The 19,222-nt window shown below is 39.6% G+C and overlaps 1 protein-coding gene across 1 annotated transcript in view; it reads left to right on the forward strand.

Moving 5' to 3' along the window:
• The window catches only part of LOC136877750 (neuropeptide F receptor), a 367,240-nt gene that overhangs the window by 86,384 nt on the left and 261,634 nt on the right, over window positions 1-19,222 (forward strand). The gene's annotated exons all lie outside the window — the stretch shown is intronic.

Consider the following 19,222-nt stretch of genomic DNA (forward strand, 5'->3'; position numbering starts at 1 on the left):
CTCCCTTAGCCGGAGTCCATTCAAACATCTCGGACAGAATTGAAGCTTTGGTACAGAGAGCATCTTGATTAATGAATCGACAAGGATGTCTTGTGAGGACGGGGTATTGAAGATCACCAGGGTGATCTTCAGAGATGGTGAGATTGCGAGTAAGATTCTCCACTTCTTCTTTGTTATCAATCAACTTGACTTGTCTACCTTTGGGAATCTGAGTTTACTTAAAAATTTAATTAAGTAAATGGACTCTTTTGAAGTTTCAGTGAGTCATACATACTATGCTTAGTAGAAATGAAAATTAACTTTTTCTTAGTACCAGAAAGAAAAATGAAAACCCTATATCAGAGTGGCAGTCTAGAGTGGATATTCATCTATATTTAATTGAAACCCATAAGTCGAAGAATAATCAATCACGACTTTCAAATATTTTAGTATATAGTTATTTAAATTAACATTGTAGTGTATTAGTATAGGTAGGCTATGTCAAGATTTGTTACAGATACAATGTAACTGTTCGCTCTTCTAAGCCTCTCATTAGAGGGGACGAAAGTTAATACCTGGGGACACATGAATATACATATAAACTATATGTGGCTTGCCCGCAAATTGCCACGCAAATAGAATCAATTATCACTCCATGGTTTCCCATTTCTCTATGTAATGTTTGGGCGCCAGCGTTAGAGTTTTAAACAAAACTGTAAAGCAAAATTTATATTTACTAGCATAAAGACTTATACTTAAATCACAGGGGTAGGATTTTAAATAATTAACCATTAGGTATGGCTTGAGAAAGAAAATTAACGCAATATTAAATAAAATGAATTTATTATACAAAAATGAGATGAATCGGAAAAGTTCCTTAAAGCTTGGAGGGATTTTAGAATTTACGTTACTGAAATCAACTGTTGCTTGCTTTATCTAATTGAAGCTCACCAATTACAGCTTCCGTAATCTATTTTCCGTGGTTATTCGTTCCCCTCTTCTCGTTGTAGAACTGGCTCCCTGGAAATCCTTCCTTCCTTCTGTGATATGGTTTGGGCTATCTGGACTAGCACTCCCTAATTGCCTAGTCTTTAAATTAGACACTGGCCCTATACTTGTGAAGATTGATCACCGTTGATCGTAGGAGGAGAAAATTCAGAGATATGAATTTTTCCATGTTAACAGAAAATCTCAACCCAACTTAGCTATTCTACTGATGCAATACAGACTCGTACCAAATTCCGTGGGCTTGAACTAAACATAGTCCAGAATAATTACTGAATATATCACAAGCCGTAAGTTTGTTTCGTCTCACCCTGATCCGACAGCATCACAGCAGCTAAGTACTGTGTCGAAGCGACAACACTCTGTACGAAAAATACCTATGTCTCGAAGCGACCACTCACTGTCTGTAGAATAATAAAGTGGTTCTGGTTCTGGTAGTGTGTGTCGAGGCTTGCTCCGCGCTAGATAATATATCTCCGGGCTCTCCCTACTCTTGGTAGCAGCTCAATACCAAATCTCAATACAACGAAGCATCTGATTCATAGATCGCATTATCATCTCCCTCTCTTCATTCTTCACAAGTAACCAGTAGGCGTGGCGATGATGTGGATGCCTGGCTTGTTAGCCTCGCGCGCAGGTCGCTGTATACTACCTTTGCTCATGAGTTAAACCCGTGAGTCATCCAACTTCCCCGCTTCAAGGATACTTTTCCGTGTTCACAAGTATGAGATGAAATGACACCAACTTTGTTTCAACATTGACCATATGTACAGTACATAATGAATTCCTATCCTACATAATATAATAATTTAAATAATAAATTATGTTCTAATATATACAATATGATTCCAAAAGCCTTATTTACACATGATTGAAGTTACATTAATAACTCATTATGAATAATTTCCGATGGCGGATAATCTTGACATCGAATGATATCGCGTGAAAGGATTGTACACTAATTTAATATGGCTGGAGTAGCCTGGACGGTCACCACAAGACAACGCAGACTTCCAGAAAAAAAGATGAATCACTACGTCAAATGTCGTGCAAAATGGAACTTTCATTTAGACATCTCCAACTCTCAAATGTATGCTCAATGATTTACATTCTTCCATTCCAAATATCTATAAATATCCCTAGTTGAAAGTTGCCAATTGTCAAATGTCAAATTGTCAAATGATTTACATTCTTCTTCTTCTTCTTAATCTGTTTACCCTCCAGGGTTGGTTGTTCCCTCGGACTCAGCGAGGGATCCCACCTCTACCGCTTCAAGGGCAGTGTCCTGGAGCGCGAGACTTTGGGTCGAGGGATACAACTGGGGAGGATGACCAGTACATCGCCCAGGCGGCCTCACCTGCAATGCTGAACAGGGGCCTTGTCGGGGGATGGGAAGATAGGAAGGGATATACATGGAAGAGGGAAGAAAGCAGCCGTGGCCTTGAGTTAGGTACCATCCCGGCATTTGCTTTGAGGGGAAGTGGGAAACCACGGTAAACCACTTCGAGGATGGCTGAGGGGGGAATCGAAACCCCCTCCACTCAGTTGACCTCCCAAGGCTGAGTGGAGCACTTTTCAAATTTCGTGGCAGAGCCTGGAATCGAACCCGGGCCTCCGAGGATGGCAGCTAATCACACTAACCACTACACCACAGAGGCGGCGATTTACATTCTTCCATTCCAAATATCTTGAAGTATCCCTAGTTGAAAGATAAATTGCAGATTTTCGGCTTCCGGATCCCAAGATGGCGTATTCAAATTCGGAAAGGAGAGCCCGTTTTTTGAAGAGCGAAAATAATTCAACTCGACACTCCATGTTGTGTGATATCGGATTGCGAAAGATATCTGGCGACCAAACCGGTAGCCAAATTACCCGAAAAAACAACTTTGATAATTTAACGTTGCACTGACAAAACTGAAGGTTTTTGACGACGCAAGGATGGTAAAGGACTAGGACTGGGAAGGAAGCGGCCGTGGTCTCTAGCCCTTGCCTGGCGTGAAAATGGAAAACCACGGAAAACCATTTTCAGGACTACCAACGGTGTAGTTAACAAACTCCATCTCCCGAATGCATGTTCACAGTTACATGATCTTAACGGAACACACAATTCTCTCTGTACAAAATTTATTATAAGTGTCACAGATCACCCAAAGCATATCATTTCCTTTGCCATTTGGTAGAGAAAAGCGGAATGTAGAAATTGACAGGCGGGTAGCTAAAAGGCGTCAAATCAAAATATATCCAATTTTTTTGTGATAACTGAAGCCATACGACTATTGCCATTCCAATTCAAACAAGCACGACAATAGTCTCGTAGAATTTCATCATATTATGTTGAAAATAATCCTCATGCGTTTTTGATTGTATTGAATCGGCCGCTTTTTACTTTCTCTTTGTACATTGGCACAGGCTGTAGCAAAATTAAATTTCCACTGAAGCCATAGTCTTATTAATTGTTGTGACAGTATGGAAGATAGTGAGGTGCGGGTGAGAACATTCGGAGCACGACCAGTGCATCTGAATATTACGAAAGGTGCAACTCAATCGTGCTGCAAAATCGCATTCTGGCCCAGTGAGTGAAGTAATGGCAAACTACTTCATTCCTCATTTTGCCTTGTACGACTCATTAAGGCGCCACCACTGATTTTGCGGTTTTTCTAATACCATATAACTTTAGGGGTGTTATTTGAGGATTCAACCAGCCTCCGGACTGAAGATTGACAGGCATTGAATCGGAAGCAAAGTCATACCCAAAGGACGGACTGACCTGATTTCTGTCTCACACTTGCTTGGGCACAAATGTGTCTTAATTCAGAAGCAGTATTGGTAACAAAATATATAATCGTGGTTTGAGTTTTTAAAAAAAAATAATTCTTCATACATTGCAGCTCGTTCTTAATTGTCAGCTAGGTTGGGATTTAGGATGTCACTCAAAAATTAATGCTGAATATCATACTTGTAATAATGTTTGCGATTTTTAGAGATACCGTGGTGCCGGAGTTTTGTTTTGATGGATTTCTTTTACGTGGTGGTAAATGTTCCGACACGAGACCGACGTATTAAAACACTTTCGAATATCAGTGAACTGAGTCGGGATCGAACCGGCTAACTTGAGGTCAGAAAGCTAGCGCCCAGCCATCAGAACTACTTAGCCCAACATATCATATTTGAGATACAGAATACGGTATTTGAATGAATTTTTCATGAAACATAATGATGTTTAGGAAGATTCATTTGTGTCTAGTTACGGAATTATTTGAGTCAAGATTTAAAATACGCAACGTATTCCTTGCAGTAGTCATGTCAGAACTTTATAGCCTTAATTTCGAATGGAAAATAAACTCCCGATTATTCGGGATAATAGTGAGAACATGCACGAAAAAACAAACAAACGGAAAAGCATGGATAATCCAATTCTATGAAAATTCATGGAATGACTTGGCTTTCTTTGTGCACATTTTTCTGGTGTTGAGATCTCTTTTCTTCCAATTATGCCACTGCAGCAGGGCGACATCTAACTCTTCGTAAAATTGTGTACAATTGCTTAACATTTTATGTTTTTAAAGTCAACCACTACATTAACTGTTACGCCCAAAACTCCACAGCATCTATTTTCATTCTTTTCCATAATCTTCCACCAACTTATCATTCAAACATCACTTACCGATTTTTTTCTGAGGATGTACCAAAGGCAATGTGTCGGGATGTAGTACCATATCTGAAGTACTTACTTGATTACCGTTTGCATGAAGAAGCCGTAGTAAATGACTGGAGAGTTGCTATAAAGGCCACTGTGTATAAAGGAAAGGGTGATAAACATAAAACCGATAATTACAGGCCAGTCAGATTGAGTGCATGTAAGATTTGGGAAAGCATTCTTTATAATTATATTAGAAATGTTTGCGAAATTACTAACTGGTTTGATACAAGCAGTTCGGATTTAGGAAAAGTTATTCCACTGAAGATCAATTTGTAGCATTCCAGCAAGATATAGCAGATATTTTGGATTCAAGAAGTAAAATGCACTGTATCGCGACTGACCTACCTAAGGCTTTAGATAGGTTACAACATGGGAGGGTACTGACAAAAGTGAGTGCAATTGGATTAGAGAGAAGAGTGTCTTAATGGGTGACTAGATTTCAAGAAAATAGAACTCAAAAGAGTGATGTGAAGCATTACCTGATGCTTAATCATTAAGAGGGGAATTTCTCAAGGCAGTATTATTGGACATTGATGTTTTCTTATATATATATATACTCGCTGATGTACCCGTGCTTCGCTACGGGATTCTCAGAAAGACTGACTTTGTGGTTTCCCTGCTATCATATAAAATACTCTTCTCAAATGAAAAACCGCACGTTTTCCCACTGTTAACGAACAGTACTACGGTGCCGATCTAACAGTTCAAAGTTTCAGAGCTAGAATGAACGGGCCGCAGACAGCCGTGAGCACTTCTCTGCCATTATTCCGTTAAATTTGCACACTGCCCATTCCAATCAGTGCCTCAGAGTAGGGATTAGTGTGCTACGTACAGTAGGATCAGAAAATGTATGAACCAGAGGGATGGCAAGCTAAAGAAGAAAGTTATCTATCTCCCCAGCTACTTCCCTCCAATATTCAAGCAGGCTGTTACACTCGGTACGGCCGGGCGAGTTGGCCGTGTGGTTAGGGGCGCGCAACTGTGAACTTGCAACCGGGAGATAGTGGATTCGAACCCCACTGTCGGCAGCCCTGAAGATGGTATTCCGTGGTTTCCCATTTTCACATAGGGCAAATGCTTGGGCTGTACCTTATTTAAGGCTAAGGCTGCTTCCTTCACACTCCCAGCCCTTTCCTATCCCATTGTCGCCATAAGACTTATCTGTGCTGGTGAGACATAAAGCAAATTAAAAAAACTCGGTACTCAGCAGTAATCCTATCTATCGGAGATGAGTGGCAACAGAAGACACAAAGCACATCACAACAAACAATGGTCAATGTAATGTTACTGTTGAACAATTTTATGAGCTTTCTATATTGTAGGCCTTCGCATTTAGTTTCCTTCCGACTCTATGATATCAGGGCGTGCTATATAATTATTTATAGCGTAAACTGTAGTTACTTATTCTCCGACTTTACATACCGATTTTCATTGAATTGTGTTTACTCAGCGCTGATATGGACTTAGTAACAAAAATTCAAATTGATGAATATATTTGTGATCATAGCCGGTACGTTGACAATGTATAAGACATAAATGTTCGGAAATGTATTACGATATAACTTTAGTTAAGTAGTATTTATCGACACGACCACTAATAACATAAATATTTGAGAATTAAATTTTAGGCTTTACCCTAAACTACCATTTCACTCAGCGTGAATACAACTATTTATAGCCTAGATTGTAGCGACTTATTCTCCCGACTTTGCCTACCGATTTTCATTAAGATACAACCACTAATAACATAAATACCTGAGAATTTAATTTTAGGCATTCCCTTGAACTACTATTTCATTCAGCGTGAATACAATTATTTATGGCCTAGATTATATCGATTTATTACCCCGGCTTTGCATGTCGATTTTCGTTAAGATATGGCCACTAATAACAAAAATATTTGTGAATTAAATATTAGGCCTTCCCCTAAACTACCATTTCAATCGGCGTGAATAAAGTTATTTATAGCCTACATTGTAGTGACTTATTCTTGGACTTTGCATACTGATTTTCATTCAATTCTCTTCAGCTGTCTTCTCGCGATGCGTGTACAGACAGACAGACAGACAGACAGACAGACAGACAGACAGACAGACAGACAGACAGACAGACAGACAGACAGACAGACAGACAGACAGACAGACAGACAGACAGACAGAGGTTACGGAAAATTAAAAAGTGCATTTCCTTGTTACTGTGCACACGGCTGATAGAGAAATACCATCCTTTTCAAATTCTTAGCAATGTACAGACAAAACTCTTACTTTATATATATATATATACATAACACACACCGCAGATAATGGTATGATGGTAAACGGAATGAAACGTCAGGTTATGAGTTTCACAAAGAAATATCCCCTCAATTTTATTTACTGTGTTAATGGGATGAAATATCTTCAGGGGGGTTATTGTAAGTACCTAGGTGTTAATATAAGGAAATATCTCGATTGGGGGAACACATACACGGGATTGTAAATAAAGGTTACAAATATATTCATATGATTATGAGGGTATTTAGGGGTTGCAGTGAGGATGTAAATGAAAGGGCATATACGTCCCTGGTAAGACCACAGTTAATGGTTCCAGTGTACGGGACCCTCATCAGGATTACTTGATTCGAGAACTGGAAAAGAATTCAAAGGAAAGCAGCTCGATTTATTCTGGATGATTTCCAACAAAAGAGTAGCGTTGCCAAAATGTTGCAATAACTTGCGAGATGGAGGCGAGCTGCTCGACTAAGCGATATGTTCTGAGCTATCAGTGGAGTGACATTAGTAGACAAATAACTGAGCGGTTTATTTACAAGTAGGAAAGATCACATTATGAAGTAGGAATTCAAGAGAGCATTTTGGTGAAAATAATCATTTATATGAAGAATCTTTTAGGATTGTAATAATTCAACAAGGGAGGTGTTAATTCTTTGAAATTATTTAAGGAAGGGGTAAGTAAACAATTCGTAAGATATCTGCCATCTGAGGGACAGCCCTAATGCAGATAGTGGTGATTGATTGATTGATTGATTGATTGATTGATTGATTGATTGATTGATTGATTGATTGATTGATTGATTGACAGGTTGCATGAATAACCCACAAACCGTGTAACCGGCACAGGAACAATCGGAAGTCTATATTGTTATTAGAGTCGTACATTATGGGCTGGAATAGTTATCTTTACCGGAATGTTACGTCAAACAATGAGGCCACTTTTAAACTATGAAAATGAAGTACATGTATACAACATGCTACAACAGTGTGGCTCTAGTCCTACATTTGCTATTCAAGCTACTTCAGGAAGAAGCGAAATACATTTTAAAAATATGAATTTCGAGCAACGTATGGATTTTTCATTTTGTTTTATTTTATGTTTTCTTCAAATTGTAGGCTACCAACAGACAAACCATGCAAGAAAGAAGACATAAAAACGTTAGTAATGACAGTTCATAGAAAAAACAAGATTTGATGTAAATGAACGCCTTTATTTTAGTATTTTTGTCCGTTACAAGCTACCTACCTACAGGAGTCGCTTGTTGTTCAGAAATTTCTTGTACATCGCTAAGTATTCTTCTGAAAAATTATTGCAGAATTTCGAGTTATTTTTTAACAAACTCCATTTACAGATGCCTTCTGTCCTTTGTCCATGCTGCGATCGTCACAGAAAAGATTATTTCAATAATGTATACATCTTTTAGGTACTTTAAAAATAATAAAACCGGTGCAGAAAACAACTACTCATTCTCCACTTAACTGTGTCTGATTTGAGGGGGAACTAGCACGTCATGTGGATGTGGCTGTCTAGGCTCGTCCAGCGGTTTGCGGCTCACCCGCACTCTGCTCGCACCCGCATCCGCCAAAGACTTTCATACATGCGGTTTATTTCGCACGTATAACCAACAATAACGACCAACTGATGACATTTCGTAAGTTATATTTTTTGTGATTACACTTATAAGCCGCGTAAATCTATTTTTTGTCAGCTTTTTATGCAGTTAATGTAATTTGTATAGTTACAGTATTTAGTGTTCGACCTCAAAAATGAAGATATATTAACGATCGGCATGAGTTAATGCTGGCCGGCCCCGTGGTATAGGGGCATGGTACCTTCATCTTACCAGGAGGGTCTGGGTTCGATTTTCGGCCAGGTCAGGTATTTTTACCTGGATCTGAGGGCTAGCTCGAGATCCACTCAGCCTACGTGATTACTAGGGTCCGGAAGTTTATGACCTAAAGAAGTATAAAATATGGAAGCAAATATGCTCTAAAAATGAGCATTTGAGAGATAGGTAACAGGTATTAAAGTATTACTAACACTGAACGTGCCAAAAAGTTATTAGTGATAATATAGCAGACATTTAATTATGCAAACTGACAGAGCAACTGTAGATACGTTGATACATCCATTCAGCACAATATCCCTGAGGCACCGTACTAACTTTTTCTCCTAAAAATGGACTAAAGAAATGAAAGATTAGCATGCCTTTTGGTATCTGTCAGCGTAAGTTCGTACAGCATCAAGTTCTCGGAATCGTGTTTTCTAAACCTGCTACCTATCTGTTTAGATAAAGGAAAGAAAAAAATACATTTTCAACAGTATTTTGAAATCCCTTTTTTAAACTCGACACAGCTAACATGTACCTTGTTGAAAACAACGCCTCAATTTAAGCAACAATACTCAAAATACAACTAAATATGACCTTATTTCACTAAAGTGACCAAAATATGACTAAAACAATATAATGGCCAAAATATGCACTTATATGCAACATAAAATTGATTTGAATGGGATCAGCGACCCATCATTCACAGTTACTTTTCATATTTCGGGTAAAATGAGCTCAGGAGTGATTATAACTGAGGAGCTATCTGATGGTGAGATAGCGGACTCGGTCTAGAAAGCCAAGAATAACGGCCGAGGGGATTCATCCTGCCGACCACATGACACCTCGTAATCTGAAAGCTTTCGACTGAGCAGCGGTCGCTAGTTAGGCCAATAGTCTTCGGAGCTGTTGCGCTACGGTATTTGGTTTGATTTGTGAGTTAATGCCGAATGGAGGACAGTTACTTCAAAATGCCGGACGTAGGCTTATAAATACCTAGATATGAAGATGATTTAATTTAGGTAACTTATTAAGAATTCAACTCGGTTGTTTACTACATCCCGAGATGCATGGTGCATGCATTGACCATCCACGCCATAACTACGTTCCTGAATGTGTCGGACGCTGGAGTTTAGGCGACTTACGCTTTTTTCTGAGCACTCGTGTTGTGTTTTTACAGAATTACGATCATTTCTTTATTCACACATTTTCGCTCAAATCTGCTGGTTGTTTGTTAAGTATAGGGACTCGGTTTTGTAATAATCGTTATCGGTCAGTTCTTCCAATCATTTTTCCAAAACCAATTTTCCCTGATATATTTCCCAATGAAAATTTTTCCCACTGTTCATTTTCTCAACAATTTTCTTTCATAAAACAAATTTTCTTAATACCAATTAATCACATAGTAGTTCTATCCTGCCATATCTCTTTCCCAACTAGTGGAAAACACTGAAATAAAACAGAAAGCATAATATCATTGAGTTAAAATGTAAGTAACCATGAAATCATGTGTTTACATTATTATTTCAAATGTTCTGCTAAGAATGTAAACGTTAAAAAATGATGAAATATAATTAATTCAAAATTTTGTACTTCGAATTTTATGTTAAAAGTTAAAAGTAACTGAATTAATTCAACAGTTCCTCAGAAGATGACACTGTGTGTATTTCATTTTATTTTTTTTGGTTGACCAAGAAGTGTGGACCTTCTCTGACAGATGTCTCTACAAAAAAACTATGATCATGCACCCTGGTGCGAAGGGAAGGAAACCTTTTGAAGAAATTTTGTATTCGAAAGTTTGGCTTTACTAAATTTTGTTCTTTCATTTTTTGGGTTGGCAATATTAATCTTTCTTTCCGACAGTTTTGAACTCAGCCAATCCCGAATTTCTCTAATTAATTTTGACCAATAGTGTCTTTCTTCTTCGATGTTGATGTATAACTTATAGCTACCCAATAAAGTTGAGTGGGTGTGTCTTAATTATTCATGAAAGGTCTCGAAGCTTCCACGAGGGTTTAAAAACTGCTGATTTTCTCGGCTCTTCGCCACTTCAACAACATCTTGCTTAGTGTATAGAAGCATAGCAGGGGGTGGGTAGCGCCTCTTCCTTCGGGCAGCAGCTCTTCAACAAGGTAATGGCCGATTAACATCTTTCTTTCCTCTTTGTTAGCTCAGCAGTTTAACCCGCGGGGCAGGTCCGAAACCTTTAATATGTAACCTTTAAACATGTAAATTTTTTTCTACCTTGTAAAACTTGTAATTCGGGGATAGAGAGTGCTTTACCCTCTCGAGCTCCCCTTCATTTTGAATTTGAGGTGACTATGTTTTCGTAACCGTTTTTCTCTTCCTTCTTAATGTGTTAAATTTATTTTGTATACAAGTCACCTCCATAGATTGGGATTAGCCCCTGTGCAATAGGCCTAGTGCCTCTTAGGTTTTAAAAGGTGTACTTAGGAGTGCAAGTACTCGCCTCCATTCAATCTTGTATTTTGGGCCATTAATTTAACCCGTTTTGTTTTCCTTCCTGAGAAGGCCCAGTAGATTGGGTACGAGGTACCCCTGTGCCATTATTAGTTGTGCCTTGATGGCAGTTAAGTGTAATAAGCTGTTCTTGCCTTTAATAGGCTTGAACGATTGAGAGCGGGTCAGCTCTTTCTGGTATTTTGAAAGGTGCCTCTAGGAGGCTTGACATTACGAGGTGGGAGCAAATGTTCCATGTGATTAGGGGTTTTCTGCCCTTTGGTAATTTGTGGTTGTGAGCTGAGGGCTCAGGAATTGTAACTTGGGGCACGAAGCCCAGAACTTATTAATACCCGAAACTCTTGTTTTCGTTTGTAAAATCATTATTGTACCTGAATTTTCATTGTTATTTCACCTAGTGAAAAGTTGTTAAATGTTGTTGTCTGTTGAAAATATAACCTTTATTTAAATTTTAAATTCATCTTTCGGACTTGTAGTTAGACCCATTCCAGCCCGCACCTTCTTTCACCTCTGCTGATCCACCAAAACACGGTAATAATAATAATAATAATAATAATAATAATAATAATAATAATAATAATAATAATAATAATAATGGTCTATAATCATTCTCACTTTATAGTATTTGTTTAACGTTCGTTCTATTTGACGGCAGTCTTGACAGATGCCAGGGTGTAAAGTGTTTGGCAGCAGCTCCTTAACGTGCTTGTTGCCAACGATACGGAAATGTGACCTTTAATCACCCTTAAATACCATCGAGCTCCACGAGGATAGGACCAAGCATCCTGGGTGCAGACCGCTGATATCTGGCCGACTGTGTCATTGAAGCCCTCAAACAACTGCGCACTAGGACCTTGCACTGCCAAGATGACTGCTGCCCAGGCATATATTGGATGTCTCTTGGTCACCGTGACGTATTGCTTGGATTCGAGACTAGGTCTCAGGTCTCTCATATATCAGACAGTTCTTGAGTTGTTCTTGGGGTGTGATAGCCGAGAGTTATTGTCACTGGCTTCCTACCCAGGCAGTATTGGTTCAAATTCTGGCCAAGACACGTGGGACTTTTGATATGAAATGTCATGTCTCACTGATTTAGATTCCTTATAAAACAGGAGCCACCGTGGTTGTAATTGTGAGATAAAAATTACGTATAAATTCAAGATGGCTTGTTAAGGTTTTCAGTTCTTCTTATGAGAATGAGAGAACCCAGTTCCAGCCGCGTCCAGAATTAAAATCCCTGGATTAATCGGGAAACGAGCTGAGAGCTTCCTAGTAAGAGGCAGGCAGGGTTTTCTTGCTCTACGGATCTGGCGACTGAGCCACGAGAAAAGAACATACCATTATGCTGCAGCCTGATCGGCCTTGACCTACTAGATGACCCCTCCTCAGCCTGAACGTCTGAAGATTATGAGGTGACGCCTGGTCAGCGCAATGAATCCTCTCGCCTACTAGTTTTGGCTCTCTAGGTAAGGAACGCTATATCGCTCATTGTTCTCTACTGAGTTAAGCTGGACCTTGAATCAACCCTCACATCCAGGTTAACTCCCTGACCTGCCTGAGAATCGAACGCGGGCCTTCCTGGTATATGGCAGGCCCGCTATCCCTAGAGCACGGGACCAGCATGCAGTACCACTCAGGTTGTTCATTCTCCTTAATACTCGCTTCGTTCTTGTATTGTCAAGTCTAGTTCCTTTGATGACTGATAACTGTACTTTCATTTCTCACTTTATATTACATGCTAACTGTGTTCAGGTTCATTATCAGTAGAACTCTTCTTCCTCTTACTGGCCATTTTACCAGTTTCTTGGGGTTGGCATATTGTGTGGATTTACCCCAGTTTTACGGCCGGATGTAATTTCTGACACAAATACTATGCTTCACTAGAACTAATAATGATGTATTACCTCACAAGTTACTGAATGCATTAATGCAATAATTAAGTCAAACAATTGAAAAGCTTTCTTGAAAACACCACTTAAGTAATTTTTAACACATTATTTGTTTTGTGTTAAAAATACTTATTCGAATAACGTACCCGTGCTCCACTCTAAGAACGTGCAAAACTCATTTAAGTCACGCCCAATTTACATTTGAAAATTTCCGCTTTTTTGTTTGTTTGAAAGTCCTCTTAAGTCATAAATATATTTTGTTTCAAATCCCTCCTATGTCACATCCTCATTCTAGAACTGCATTCATAGTCGACTGCCAGCATATAGCGACAAATGTGGTGAATGACAGGACGCTCAATAAGAAAAATATCTCTCCCAACGTCCGGCTCCATGGATAAATGATAAGCGTACTGGCCTTTGGTCCGAGGGGTCCTAGGTTCGATTCCCGACAAGGTCGGGAATTTTAACCATCATTGGTTAATTCCGTTGGCAGTGGGGCTGGGTGTATGTGTCATATTCATCATCATTTCATCCTCATCACGACGCGTGGGTCGCCTACGGGCGTCAAATCAAAAGACCTGCACCTGGCGAGCCGAACTTGTCCTCGGACACTCCCGGCACTAAAAGCCGTGCCCCATTTCATTTCATCTATTTTAATTTTACGCATAGATTGGAAAGGACCGACCAAAGGATAAAATTAAGTGCTTATCAAATTCCTTGAAGTTACTGAAGAGAAAATTCAGGGCGGCCAGCACACCAGTTTGAAAATATTTTGCCGATTCGCGCGTCGGATAAAATAAAGACCATACTGGTATTCTTATTATCTTACATAGAAAGAAGTCCTTTTAACTGATCTAAGAAGGAAGACAATAAAATGAAGCTTTCATAGAAGTGAATAATGTGCTGGTGTACACAAATGAAGAAAAATTGGCTACAAGTGTAATCAATGCACAGTATATTTAAGGCTGATGTTAGAGGACATTGTAGAATAAATTGTATCTACTGTTTCTAACTTCTGTGAAAATTCTTTCGTAAATGTGCAATGATTTATTTGGGTTTTGCAAACAAATCCGTATTACTTACGCCCTTTGTGCCTGAACCGTAAAACAGACATTTCCTTGATTTTAGCTTGGTGCCATATGTACGAATACCTACTGAATAAGATGGGAATAATCCCCATTTAAAACACAATAAAAAGCTAAATATGTTTTTGTTCCTACTGTAAAGTTATTAAAAATAACTTACGTGGAGTTTAGAAGAAAGCTCCTCAAATGGTTGGAGTTGACGCACATTGATATATTTGGCATTTTGTAATCTTGTTGTTAAGTCATCCCTTACAACAATCGATGTCGGACCAGAGTGGAACAGATGTACCACGAAAAATTGAGTAAAACATTTGTTTCAACCACAGTGATGAGAACATTCCCTATTCCTTTCTTTTCTAAGATTTTACCGTTTCAATTTCTCATTTGAACAAAAAGCTCTTGAATCTCAGTTGAAATGTTGAAAGTAGGGGAAAATAAACAATGTCTTCCACTAGAGTTATCTGTGTCATGTTTAGTAAGAACTGCACAGTGATGCCATTCTGAAAACTTTCCGTATGGAACAATAGTGAGAGACACAGGTGTAACATACACAGGGTAGCAAATATACTGTCTCTGCGCCTGAAAATAAATCACTATATGACGGCGTTGTCGGAGAACAGGAGAACATACTGTATATAGTGAAAAAGGTTTGGAATATCAAAAACAAAATGCAATGATAAAATTACAGAATATTGTTTATTGTGTCACAAGCCACACAACCAAGGAAAGTAAACATTTCAAACTCAAATGTTTATCTTTCATTATCTAGCTCAAGCAAATAGTAATCATGAAAAGGTTACAATTTGTGTTTTTCTTAGCACCCCTTCTGCCTTAGTACCAAATATGGCTCCTTCTGTCATTGTTCAGGTCTCTGTGGCATGCTTTCGACTAACGTCATTTTGAGAAAGAAGACCCCATTCCATCTTGCCAACTCTAACGAGATCTGGAAATATCTGTGGGGGTCCTATGCATTCTCAATGCAGTTCATGTCCGGTGAATTAGCTGGCCAATTTATACAGTCGATACCAGCCTCTCTCTCACGAAGTTGCTCACTGATGCACCCCAAATAGGGAGAACAGTGTCGTCGACGAAAATCAATTCAGCACACTATTCATTCCTGAAGTGTTGTACAAATGGTTGAATAATTTTAATTGGTGAACCGCTGGGCAGTTAACGTCACTGGAATTGGTATCAAAGGTGTATGACGGCCATGCATAATCCACTGGGAGATACGTATTGCTCATGAAACGTAAATATTAGTTGAGGCTCATACTGATCTGTAGACACCTGCAATGGCATAGTTCACTCCAGGATCAAGAGAGACATAGCGACATTGTGCTCTCTATCACTCATAACATGACTATACATAGCCTGCAACATAACGTCCCTAATCCCACAATATTACAATCTATTTGAAGTATATGTACAGCGTGTCTCAAATCTTTTGGGTCAAATTAAAAGGTGATAGTGGTCCTCAACTGATTATATTGAGATAGGGAACCGATGGCCGGAAAAGCATATTTATTGTGTCATGGACATACAGAGCGTACACCGTATAACAACAGCGCAGCTCATAGTAATTGTTGAAAGTCTCAATGTATGTATTGCAACGGCGCAAGCAGTTCTTTCTTTTTAAAATTCGCTTTACGTCGCACCGACACAGATAGGCCTTATGGCGACGGTGGGATAGGGAAGGCCTAGGAGTTGGAAGGAAGCGGCCGTGGCCTTAATTAAGGTACAGCCTCAGCATTTGCCTGGGAAACCACGGCAAACCATTTTCAGAGCTGCCGACAGTGGGGTTCGAACCGACTATCTCCCGGATGCAAGATCACAGCTGCGCACCGCTAACTCGCCTGGTGCAAGCAGTTCTGCCCCACTCTCTCGCTCTCGCGAAGATCCCGGGTGTCTGTTGTACACTGGAACAGACAGCGGGTGATAAACAGTCTAACTCCTGACCACCACGTGAACAACACGTACCCTCATCGTTGGATTGGAAGGGGAGGTCCTGTATCATGGCCAGTACGATCGCCGGATCTCACACCTCTCGACTTTTTCCTTTGGAGTTACGTCAAGTAGTTGGTGAATGAAACCCTCGTAGAAACGGATGAATACCTTCTTGCTAGAGTCCAAGCTGCCTGTTTCGTGGTACAACAGACATCAGGGATCTTTGAGTTCGTACACCGTTGGCATGCATGCCTTGAGACTGGCGGTCGTCACTTTGAACAATTACTAGAGCTACCGTTGCGGTGTACGCTGTGTATGCCCCTTAACACAATAAATATGCATTTCTGACCATTGGTTGCCTATTTCAATATAATCGGTTGTGGACCTGCTATCACCTGTTTCAATTTGACTCTCAAAAGGTTTGAAAAGCTCCTGTACAGTCTACAGTATAAATCTAGCTGTTGAAGCCATTGTTATCTGGTTATTTATGATATTGGGAGAGAGTGCTCTTCTCGATTAACAACAGTCAGCATAGTGTTTCTGTTGATGAGTTTCTGGGCTTAGGACATTTAGCCTTTCACCCCTCCCCTCCCCACCACCCACCCGTCGACCCACACACACACACACACACACATATATATATATATATATATATATATATATTCATTTTTTCTCTGGCTCGGTGATATCAGAGCATCCGAAGTCAAGAGAATCCTCTCATATCCACCTCCCTGGATGATCCCACCCCCTCCCACTTTCTCGTATTATTTTCTTCTTCGCGTCTTCCTTCTCATTTGGATGGTTACCTTAATTATCTTCGTCGTCAGTACGGGCTAATGTTCGCGTTGTTTTGTAAATAATATAACAACATTCACGACCTGAAGGACTATTATAGACATTTAACTCGATACCATGACGATTTTGCAATATTTCCATGCCAGAGATGTTCAGTTACTATGACCTTGTATACAGTACTAAAAATCTACATTCCTGAATAATTGTGTAATCTTAAGTCCTGCGGTAAACTGTATGAGACGTATAGTGAATGTTCACGGTGGATCAGTACATCCGGGGTTTAATGTGACGATGGGGCGATGCATAAATCAGTGCTAACGCAGGGCTTTCGAACATTTGATGTAAAAAAAAAAAGCCTCATGTGGTATGCTGGTACAGTATGTCCTTTTCCCGTGTGTTTGCCACGATTAATATTCTATTTAGAGTTGAGGAAAATGCGTTCTAACGTGGAAATAAAGCGTTTTAGACCCATGTCCATATAACACATGTGTGAGTAATAAGTCCTGAAAGTTTGGCTGTACGTAATTCTTACAACCTGTGTATTCAGAGTGTCCGTTAATTAACAGAACAAGCCAAGCTCAGGACATTGCTGAATTGAAAGGATGCTAGCATAGTTTTATTACTAGACTCCTCTATGCTGAGTGTAGTTTGAGAGCAAATAATGAATATTGGACGTGAGTCTCAGCACTTGACCTATTTTATTACGCGAGGAGATCATTCTTACGACCTCACCGTTGAGAGGAAATGTTTCTCTTTTCCGTAGTCTTGCTGCCTGAGGCAAATCTGAGTGAATTAGCCTCCGGGTCACTGTCGTTTTCGATTTTTATGTTGCTAGGGGTGATGCATATTGTTTTAAGAGGAAGTGCGACTAGCCAAAGTAGGAATGACACCATCTGAAGATAAAGTAGTAATTCAAGAGGACAAATTGGGGCAAATATTCGTTTATAGGAAGAGGAGTTAGGGATTGGAATAATTTACAAAGGGAGATATTCAATAAATTTCCAAAATCTTTGCAATTATTTAAGAAAAGTCTAGGTAAACAGCAGACAGGCAATTTGCCACCTTGGCGACTGCCCTAAATGCACATCAGTAGTGACTGATTGATTGATTGATCGATCGATCTCTTCTGAAAAGAAATCAGAAAAGAAAAAGAAAGATGTCCGAGTATTCGAAGAATGAAAGTATTGATAAACGAGAGGAGAATGACGTTGAGGGCAGAGGATACAGAGGATCCCACATTCCCACTGACAGGGGAACGACGGTAATGTGACGTATAGTAAGAGCGAGCCTAGTGGCTCCAGTGACAGACAGACAGACAGACAGACAGACAGACAGACAGACAGACAGACAGACAGACAGACAGACAGACAGGTTGGTAGTTCAAATTCTTTATGTCTTTCATAGTAATTGTGACAAATTTATAAGAGTAATACTACCGGGCGAGTTGGCCGTGCGGTTAGGGGGGCGCGGCTGTGAGCTTGCATTCAGGAGATAGTGGGTTCGAATCCCACTGTCGGCAGCCCTGAAGATGGTTTTCAGTGGTTTCCCATTTTCACACCAGGCAAATACTGGGGCTGTACCTTAATTAAGGCCAAGACCGCTTCCTTCCAACTCCTAGCCTTTTCTTCCTATCGTCGCCATAAGACCTATCTGTGGTGCGACGTAAAGCCCCTAGCAAGAAAGAAAGAAAAGACTGATACTCTTCATTTGCCATCCATCACTCTATTAGAGGAAGGTTTAAAATGAGCTATTCTGCGCTCTCTCTCTCTTTTTCTCTCTCACTCACACACACACACACACACACACACACACACACACCCAGTATATGAGAAATTAAGAAATGGAAACATTTCTGAGGTGTCAATGATCTGAAGTAACCTTTACTGTAGGTTGTACATATTGCTGGAGTAAAACTTCTCAAGGAAACAGACGTTCTCTTGAAATATTTCTGTTAAAATAAAGACATGCTGATAAGCGAAGCTTCCGAATGCTTTATTATCCAATGCACAGCTCACACGGTAATCATATTCCCATAAACATAATCACACCAGGCACATGAATCGGTAGTATAATCGAATATGGATTTTCCAAATCTTTATCTTAAACCATTTCCTATCTCAACGTCACTATAAAAACCTATCTGTATCGGTGCTACATAAAGCAAATCGAGAAAAAAGAAACCACTGAATAAACCGGGTCAAAGGTTTTGAGCGTCAAATAGTGTCATCGGAACTTTTAATGACAT

Source organism: Anabrus simplex, chromosome 7 (assembly GCF_040414725.1).
Source record: "Anabrus simplex isolate iqAnaSimp1 chromosome 7, ASM4041472v1, whole genome shotgun sequence".
NCBI lineage: Eukaryota > Metazoa > Arthropoda > Insecta > Orthoptera > Tettigoniidae > Anabrus > Anabrus simplex.